This window comes from Hyperoodon ampullatus (genome assembly GCF_949752795.1).
Source record: "Hyperoodon ampullatus genome assembly, chromosome: 14".
In the NCBI taxonomy this organism is placed as follows: Eukaryota; Metazoa; Chordata; class Mammalia; order Artiodactyla; family Ziphiidae; genus Hyperoodon; species Hyperoodon ampullatus.
The window spans coordinates 53228129-53236813 of NC_136927.1; positions in this window are offsets into that span (position 1 = coordinate 53228129).

Sequence of the window (8685 nt, forward strand, 5' to 3'; positions counted from 1 at the left end):
CTTGTTCCCGCCCCCTCTCGCCACTGCCTCCAGGGCTGACCGCCTCCCACACTCGATTGGTGAGTCTTCGGAACTCGGCTCCGACGATAACTCTGATTGGCTGTCGAGGCTGCAAACATTGCTGACGAGAAAGAGTGGGTGTCCTGCGCGTGCGCAGCTCTGGTCCTCCTGAGGGATGATGTTAATTCCCGCTAAATTTCAAAGGACTAGTTTCAGCTGGACTGTGCCGAGAGGAACGCAAAGCCGGAGGGAAGTGGCCAAGTGAGGGGCCAAAGAGAGGGAGAAAAGACGGGAGCTCTCAGAGTAAGGAAGGGAGAAGGAGAAGGAGTGCTTTATAAACGCTATATATGTATATATTTTTTACTCCTACCCTATGCTGTAGGAAATCTCATTTTACAGAGAGTCTTAGGTATACAACTTGGGTAAGTCACACGACTGATTTCGTGGCCCAGCCAGGGTTCTGACCTGGGACGTCTGACTTTAGAAGCCCTACTTTTAACCACCACCCTATCCGTGGAACGGTATTTGAGCATTCATTTGATAAACACTGAGTAGTTTACTAGGTTTCAGGAACTGTTGTAGACACTTGGAATACAGCAGTGAACCAACCAATCAAAATTCCTATCCTCATGGAATTTACATTCTAGTAGGAGAGGCAGACAATAAACAAATTAAAGAATCATCAGCTCTGATAAGTTCTATGCAGAGAATCAAAGTAAGTTATTGTAAAAGAGAGTGACTTGTTGGGTATTTCAGATTGGTCAGGGGACCGTCTCTGAAGCAGTGATATTTAAAGCTAAGACCTGAGTAACGAAAAAGGAGCAACCCAGGCAGAAGGAAAGGCAAGTTAGAAGGCCCTAAAGCATGAGGAAGCTTGGTGTGTGGAAGCAGCAAAGAACAAAGCAGGTTGGAATGTGGGGGGGATGAGGGGGATTATACTAGAGAGGGGCCTGATCATGTAGAACCTTCCAGACTTTAGTAAGGAATTTGGGATTTTCTTCTAAGTGTGATGGGAAGCTGTATTAGAATTAAGTCCCACTATGACAGAATACCTCACGTAATCAGGGCTTAAACAAGATGAAGTTTATTTCTCTCTCATGTAAAAGTCTAGGTAGGTGTTCCAGGGCTGGTGGGTTGCTCCACTGTGTCAGGGACCCACACTCCCTCTATCTTGTTGCTCCACAGTGCATTACCTCCCCTCCCAAGTTCACCTCATGGTCTATTCCAGCTTCAGCCATCATGTCTGTTACAGCAACAGGAAGAACCTGCTCTTTTTAAGGACATACACACAACCTCATTGGCTCACCCTGGTCAGAATTCAGTCACATGACCACACCTAAGTGCAAGGAGGGACTCTGGAAAATGTTTTCTTTATTTTGGGCTTCTATGTGCTCACCTAAACTTCAGAGGTTCTATTACCGAAGTGGAAGGGGAGAAAGAATATTAGGATAAAACCACAGCCTCTGCCACAGAAACCATTGGAAGAATTGTAGCAGGAGCAAGAGGTGATGGATGTTCAGTTTCAAAAAAAATCGTTCTGTCTGCTATAGTGGAAATGGTTACAGTGGGGATGATTGAAACTAGGGCAATTAAGAAGTGAGTTCAGCAGTCGGGGTGAAAGGTGATGGTGGCAGAGACTAGGGTTGTAGGAGTAGGTTGGAGAGTAATGGATTGATTCAGGGAATGTTTTGGAGGTAAAATCCATAGGATTTGTCAATGGATTACATGTGGGAGGCGAGGGAAAGAGGAATCAGTGGCAACCTCTCTAGAGAAGCACTGTCCAATAGATCTCTGTGATGATGGAAATGTTCTGTATCTGACTGTCCAGTATGGTAGCTACTAGCTACGTGTGGCCATTGAGCACTTGAAATGTGGCTAATAAAGCTGAGAACCTGAAATTTTTATTTTACTTTATTTTAATTAAAATTTAAATTGAAGTGGTCACATGTGGTTAGTGGCTACCATACTGGACAGGGCAGCTCCAGATTTTTGTTTTGAGCAACTGGGTGGCTTATGGTGCCATTTATTGACAAAAAAAAAAAAAGGAGACTGTAGGAGAAGAAGGTTAGGGAATGCTGATAGCCAGAAATCAGTAGCTTTGCTTTGGATATGTTGATTTGAGATACTTGTGAGGCCTCCAAGTAGTTGATCAAGTAGGCAGGTGGATATATAGTTTGGATTTGCAGGTGAGGCCAGAAGTGAAAATGTAGGTTTAGGAGTCATCAGTGTACAGGAGCTATTTAAAGCCATGAGACTGGGTGAGGTTGCTTAGGTGCAGCATGTAGACAGAGAAGAGGGCCCAGAACTAAGCTCTGGGCACCCCGATGTGTACTTGGTTTCGTCTCTCCAGTTATCACAGCCGCAAATGCACTTAAACACTGCCCCCACCCTGCCCCCCAGAAAAAAAGATGACACCAAGTCACATCCAGATATGCAGCTGTGACATCTCGGACCACTTTAAACACTCCTTCTCGAGTTCACAGTTTCCAAGTGCTGTCCATTCCTCCTGTATTTCCCGTTAGCCGAGGGTTATTTCTTACTATCCTGAAACCTTGAACAAATTGGTAGTCTTAGCTACCACAAACCCTGGTGTACAGGATAGTCGTGGGGGAGGAAAATTAGAACGTTAATATGGACTGTGATCGTTTTCGGTTAATTTGTGCCACTGGGTGTGGTGGTGCAAGGAGGCAACCTCCTCTGCCCCTCCCAAACCCTATCGGGGAGTAACAACCCCATTTCCCCTGTATAATCAGAGCACAGCTAGCACGGGAACACCCTTTTCTGCCATTAGCCTGCGGTGGGAGGAGTCCCAGATGGCCAGGTGGAACCCTCACCGGGTTCCCTGGTGAAAATACCTCGCCCACTTGGACAGTCAAGTCCACAGAACATGAGTGATTTGGGGGATGGAAAGGAAATATTTTTAGAGATCAAAGTAATAGTGAGAGCTGCCACCTTCCACCCCCGACCCCAGCCCTTGGTTTCTGAACCTCTAATATTGGCTGAGGGAGAATTGACACTGCATTTCAGTCACTGTGTGAGATCACATATCATTTTCTTTTCTTTTCTTTTTTTTCCACGTATCATTTCCTACAAGAAAGTGTCCCAGCCTCACAGGTGCAGTCTCCTGGGTACTGCTGGATCTGTTTTCAGAACACCATTTCATTGTTCTATAGGACCAGCTGCTTCTTGTGGATGGGAAATATGATCATGGCCCATGGCTGGCCAACTGTCTTATTTCTCTCACTGGGAAATGAGTTTCCTGGTTGGAGAGATTTTGTCTGGACCCCCCTGTGTTATGCAAAGTCAGTAATTCCAGGGTTGGTGAAATAGTCAGAGGCATGACCTGCTGGGAAAGAAAACCCAAATACAGAATAAGTGTTTCTTCCAGAATATTTAAATGACCACACCCTCAGTGACAGAAGGGATCTGATAGACATGACCTGCCACTACCTTCCTGACAGTTTCCCTAGAAACCTGGTGCTCCATTTGGGCCTCAGGACTGTATCCAATCTCCTACTGATTTCACTTACTGTTTATAATACTTTTTTTTTCGGTTATTTTCTTCATTTTTTCTAGGTAGAGATCACCTGATATTCAAATAGTGATAGTTTTAACTTCTTTTGATTTTTTAAAATCTCTAATTACTTTCTCTTGTGTAATTTAGTTTTTGAGCATCTAGAACTAGTTAAATAATAGTGGATATCTTTTCTCCTTCTTTAAGGACAGAAATGTCAGAAGAAACTCTACAAGAAAGCTGTAGCTGCCCTGGCTGTGAGCGTCTGCCTGGGTTCTGGTGGCTTGGTACTTCTCCTTTGCTGACTGGAGTCGTAATAGCATGGACTAGGGCAAAGCATGTAAAGTTTTAAAAGGGGTCTTCGCAAAGTATTACCAGTGTCCTTTGATGTACCTTGGGAAGGGCTGGGAACTGGCAGGTGGGCCATAGGCAGAATGTGAGGTGGGGCGTGCTTACTGCTGGCTGCAGAGTGAGGAGGCAGCAGGCAGCCCAGCAGGCAATGGAGAGGCGTGGCTCCACGGTGACCCATACACCAGTCAACGTCTTAAAGATCTTAATTTCTTGCGTTGGATGCTTACTTATTTTAATTTTTTATTAATTGAGGCTAAAAACATTTCATATAAGCACTGTTTTAGGGAATTCCCTGGCGGTCCAGTGATTAGGACTCGGCGCTTTCACTTTGGGGGCCCGGGTTCGATCCCGCAAACTGCATGGTGCGGCCAAAAAAAAAAAATTTTTTTTTTAAAGCACTGTTTTAGCTGTGTTTTAGAATCTCATAGATTCTGTAAGCTTGTGGTTTTGTTATTTTCTAAATATTCTGCATTTTGATTTGTACTTCTTTATTGACTCAAGAGTTTCTTTTAAAGAAATATATGTAGAAGCTACAGAACTTTTCTACAACAAAGCTGTAGCTGGTATGAATAACCTCCCTTCTTCACCAGCCGGTTCATGTTCCCTTTGCCTTCAGCCTGAAAAAAAAAAAAAAGAGTTCTTTTAAAAGAGGACAATAAAAAATATTCAGGTGATAGGGACATTTTTTTCCTCTTAGTTTTAATCTTAATGTTTAGTGATACTACACAGTGATCAGAGAATGATGGATGTGTATTAGTTCTATTTTTTCAAGCTTAACAAGGCTTTCTTTGTAGCCTAATATATAGCCAAGTTTTGTGAATTTTCTCTGGGTACCTGAAACTAAGGCATGTTTGATAATATCAGACCTACCTTATTATGCTGTTGAGTTCATCCAACTCCCTGTTTACTTACTTGTAGAGTTTTTCATAATGTAAAGTCTCTCTCTCTCTCTCTTTTTTTTTTTTGGCTGCACCATGTGGCATGCGGGATCTTAGTTCCCCGACCAGGGATCTGAGCCCTCGTCCGCTGCAGTGGAAGCACGGAGTCTTAACCACTGGACCACCAGGGATGTCCGGTAAAGTCCCTCTTTTACCTTGCTACCCCAGAGAGAGAGAGAGAGAGAGGGCCTCATGCCAGGACTTGCCAGTCTGATTGTCATTCACTCCAACTGTTCTGTTTCTCTGAGTTAAACTGGGTCCAGGAAGCACCTGTCTGAACTACTCAGTTCCCCATCTCAAACACCTGAGACAGACCCTCAAGGGCTTTTGCGTGCCATGGTATGCCCCTCATCCTTGAGAAATGTATCGTCCTGGTTCTTTTTGAGATCTGCAATAGCAGTGACCTTGCTACCCTTCCTTCCACACACACCTCCTCTAGAACTCCACTACTTCCAGCAGCCATTCAATTGGAATTGTGGTTTGAAGCTGGAGCTAGTTCATTGTTTTGCTGAAATTGGAATTTGTGTTTTTGTTTCTTATTCTCTCCATTGCTCTTGGATGGTTGCAAGAAGGTAGAGAGGAAATGCTGCCTTTATGCTACCATCTTCAGAATGAAACTGTCTATGGGCTTTTGATTGAATAATGCTGAATCAGTTCACTTCTAGGTAGTACTAGCATACTACAAGGAACCATCTGTAAATCTGGCTAGAGTCTTTTTACCCCCATTTACCTCGTCATAGGGGACTCCCTCCCAAATGGGCCAAGTTAAAGCATATATGACAGGGGAGGGGAGAAGCATACAAAGATGTAAACAATGTCTCGGGTAACTTACTTAGGCCTTCAGAATCTGGAGTCTACTTAGTTATGGAAAGCTCTGGGTTGCCCCATTCTGAGGCGAGATGGATAAACAATGCTCAGTTCAGGTTTCATGGTAAATTTCTATCCCAGATATTTACACCAGACTTCAGGAGCACAATAGAAGATGCTTCCTGAAAGGAGAATAGTTATCTGCTGAAATGTCATCTTGCTTCAAACCCGCAGGAGCCCCACTGTGATGCTCTGTTGGCCATGCCAAAGTTCAGTGGACTAGACACCTCCAGCACTATGGTTGGCAAGGCCATAAGGGCATTTTGCTCTGCAGCCTGGACTAGTTTCAAAACTTCCTTTTTTGTCCTCTCCTCCCTTGAATGGACATATTTTCAGGCCAACCAGTAAATGAGTCAAAGAAAGAGTCCTAAGCAGGCTCACTCTACGCAAGCTGGCCATGGGCCCATCCGGGCTCACAGATTCTTCTAAGGAAATTAGCCCCATCTTCCCATGGCCCACACTGAGTGGGCAGCCCACTGTAGCAGTAGAATTTTGTGCTTAGGGTCACTGACCGCAACTGATGGGAAAGGTGGGAAGACCCATGATCCTAAGACAGACAAATCATACCATGACCTGTGGCGTTTAAAGTTGTCTGCTGTGATGAGACAAGCAAGGACACTTCAGCTCTGCCCATGATGGAGTAACAGGGACTGCATTCACCCTCCCACTTTAAATGACTTAAGAATGGCCAAAGGGGAATTCCCTAGCAGTTCAGTGGTTAGGACTCCACACTCTCACTGCTGAGGGTCCAGGTTCAATCCCTGGTCTGGGAACTAAGATCCCGCAAGCCGCGCACGGTGCAGCCAAACTGGAAAAAAAAAAAAAGGGCAAAGTATATAAAACAATTGTTTTCAGATATTGGACAGTGGGCAGCACAGGACATTGATACCTGAGAAAAGGGAAAAGAACGAGGTCAGCCCTATCATTGCCCCAGCTTGTTGTCTGGATAGAGTTCCCAGGCTGCAGTACAAGAAGGGGGACCTGACACACAGCCCACTGGGTTCCCTGAGTTGAGGAGATAGAGCTTAGGCCAAGAGAGCTTGAGTTTACAGGGAAAAGTATTGGAAGCAGAGCTGCACAGAGACAGAGAAAGAGGTCCTGAAATCTTCAGAGGGTTCCTCTTGAGTCTTTGGCTGAGTACTTATCATCACATGTGGATGAAGAAACTACTCAAGGCTGTATAATGAACCACCAGAAAGGAACAGGTGAAACACTTTCTAGAGAGCACACAAGTCTAGGAATATTTCACATTCCTAACAGCCAGAATGGAAAACCTCATAATACACAAGGCATTGAGAGTACTCCGAAAGGTATTTGCTAAATAGTACTGTAGCCAAATTAGCTCTAGACTAAAGACTGCTTTGGTCCCCACTGACAAAACTTAAAAGCAAGCCTTGAAAAAAAATTACGAACTATTTCCAGTTAGCTTAGTTGCATCCCAACAGAGAAGCCAAAAATATTTAAAGGAATACAAAGAAATGCAGCAACCAGATGTAAAATTCACAGTGTCTGGCATCTAATATAAAAAGAATCAGATGTGAATTCTCTGGTGGTCCAGTGGTTAGGACTCCACCCTTTCACTGCCAAGGGCGCAGGTTCGATCCCTGGTCAGGGAACTAAGGTCCCACAAGCCATGCAGCATGGAAGAAAAAAAAAAAAAAAAAGAATCAGTGATTCAAAAAAGCAGGAAAACAACCCATAGTGAGGCAAGAAAATCAAACAATAGAGACAGACCCAGAAGTGACACAGATGATAGAATTAGTAGACAAGGACAGCAAAACAGCTGTTAAAAATATATATCTTATGTTGAAGAAGGTAGAGGAAAGTATGAGCATGATAAGAGGAGATAAAGAGGATACAAAAAGGCCCAAATCTAAGTTCTAGAAATGACAAATAAAATGTCTGAGATGAAAAGTATGGTGAATGGGGTAAACAGTGGACTAGACACTACAGAAGAAAAGATTATGAACTTGAAGTCATACCAATAGAAACTACTGAAAATGAAATACAGGGGGGAAAAAAGATGGGAAAAAACCCCACAAACAAACAGAACCCCAGTAAGCTGTGGCACAACTTCAAGTGCACCCCTCAGGAACTGGTGGCAGCAGGTACCTCTGGAAGTGGGGTTAATATAGAGACTAAAAATAAGATGTGAGATTTAATTGAAAGTCAGTTTACAAAGGCATTAGACTCAACAACAAAAAGAAAAACCATCCAATTAAAAAGATGGGCAAAGGACTTGATTAGACATTTCTCCAAAAAAGAAATATGAAAAGCCATAAGCACATGAAAAGATGGTCAGTATATCATTAGTCATTAGGAAATGCAAATCAAAACCACTTCACCCCCACTAGGATGACTATAATTTTTCAAAAAAAGGAAAAATAAAAGTGACAGTTGTCAGAGAGGATATGTAGAAATTGGAACCCTTGTACATTGCTGATGGGCAGCCACTGTGGAAAACAGTTTGACAGTTCCTCACAAAGGTAAATATAGAATTACCATATGACTCAGTAGTTCCACTCCTAGGTACAGGCGTACCTTGGAGATATTGTGGGTTTGGTTCTGGACCACCGAAATAAAGCGAATATCACAGTAAAGTGAGTCACACAAATTTTTTGGTTTCCCAGTGCATATAAAAGTTATGTTTACACTATACTGTAGTCTCTTAAGTGTGCAATAGCATTATGTCTAAAAAACAATGTATATACTTTAATTTAAAAATACTTTATTGCTGAGACTTCCCTGGTGGTCCTGTGGCTAAGACTCCACTCTCCCAACGCAGGGGGCCCGGGTTCGATCCCTGGTCAGGGAACTAGATTCCACGTGACACAACTAAGAGTTTGCATGCTGCAACTAAAGATCCCACGTGCCGCAACTAAGACCCGGCTGGTGCAGCCAAATAAATAAATAAATATTTTTTTAAAAAGAGGGGATGAGAAACATTAAAAAAAATACTTTATTGCTAAAAATGCTAGCCATCGTCTGAGCCCTCAGCAAGTCATAAACTTTTTG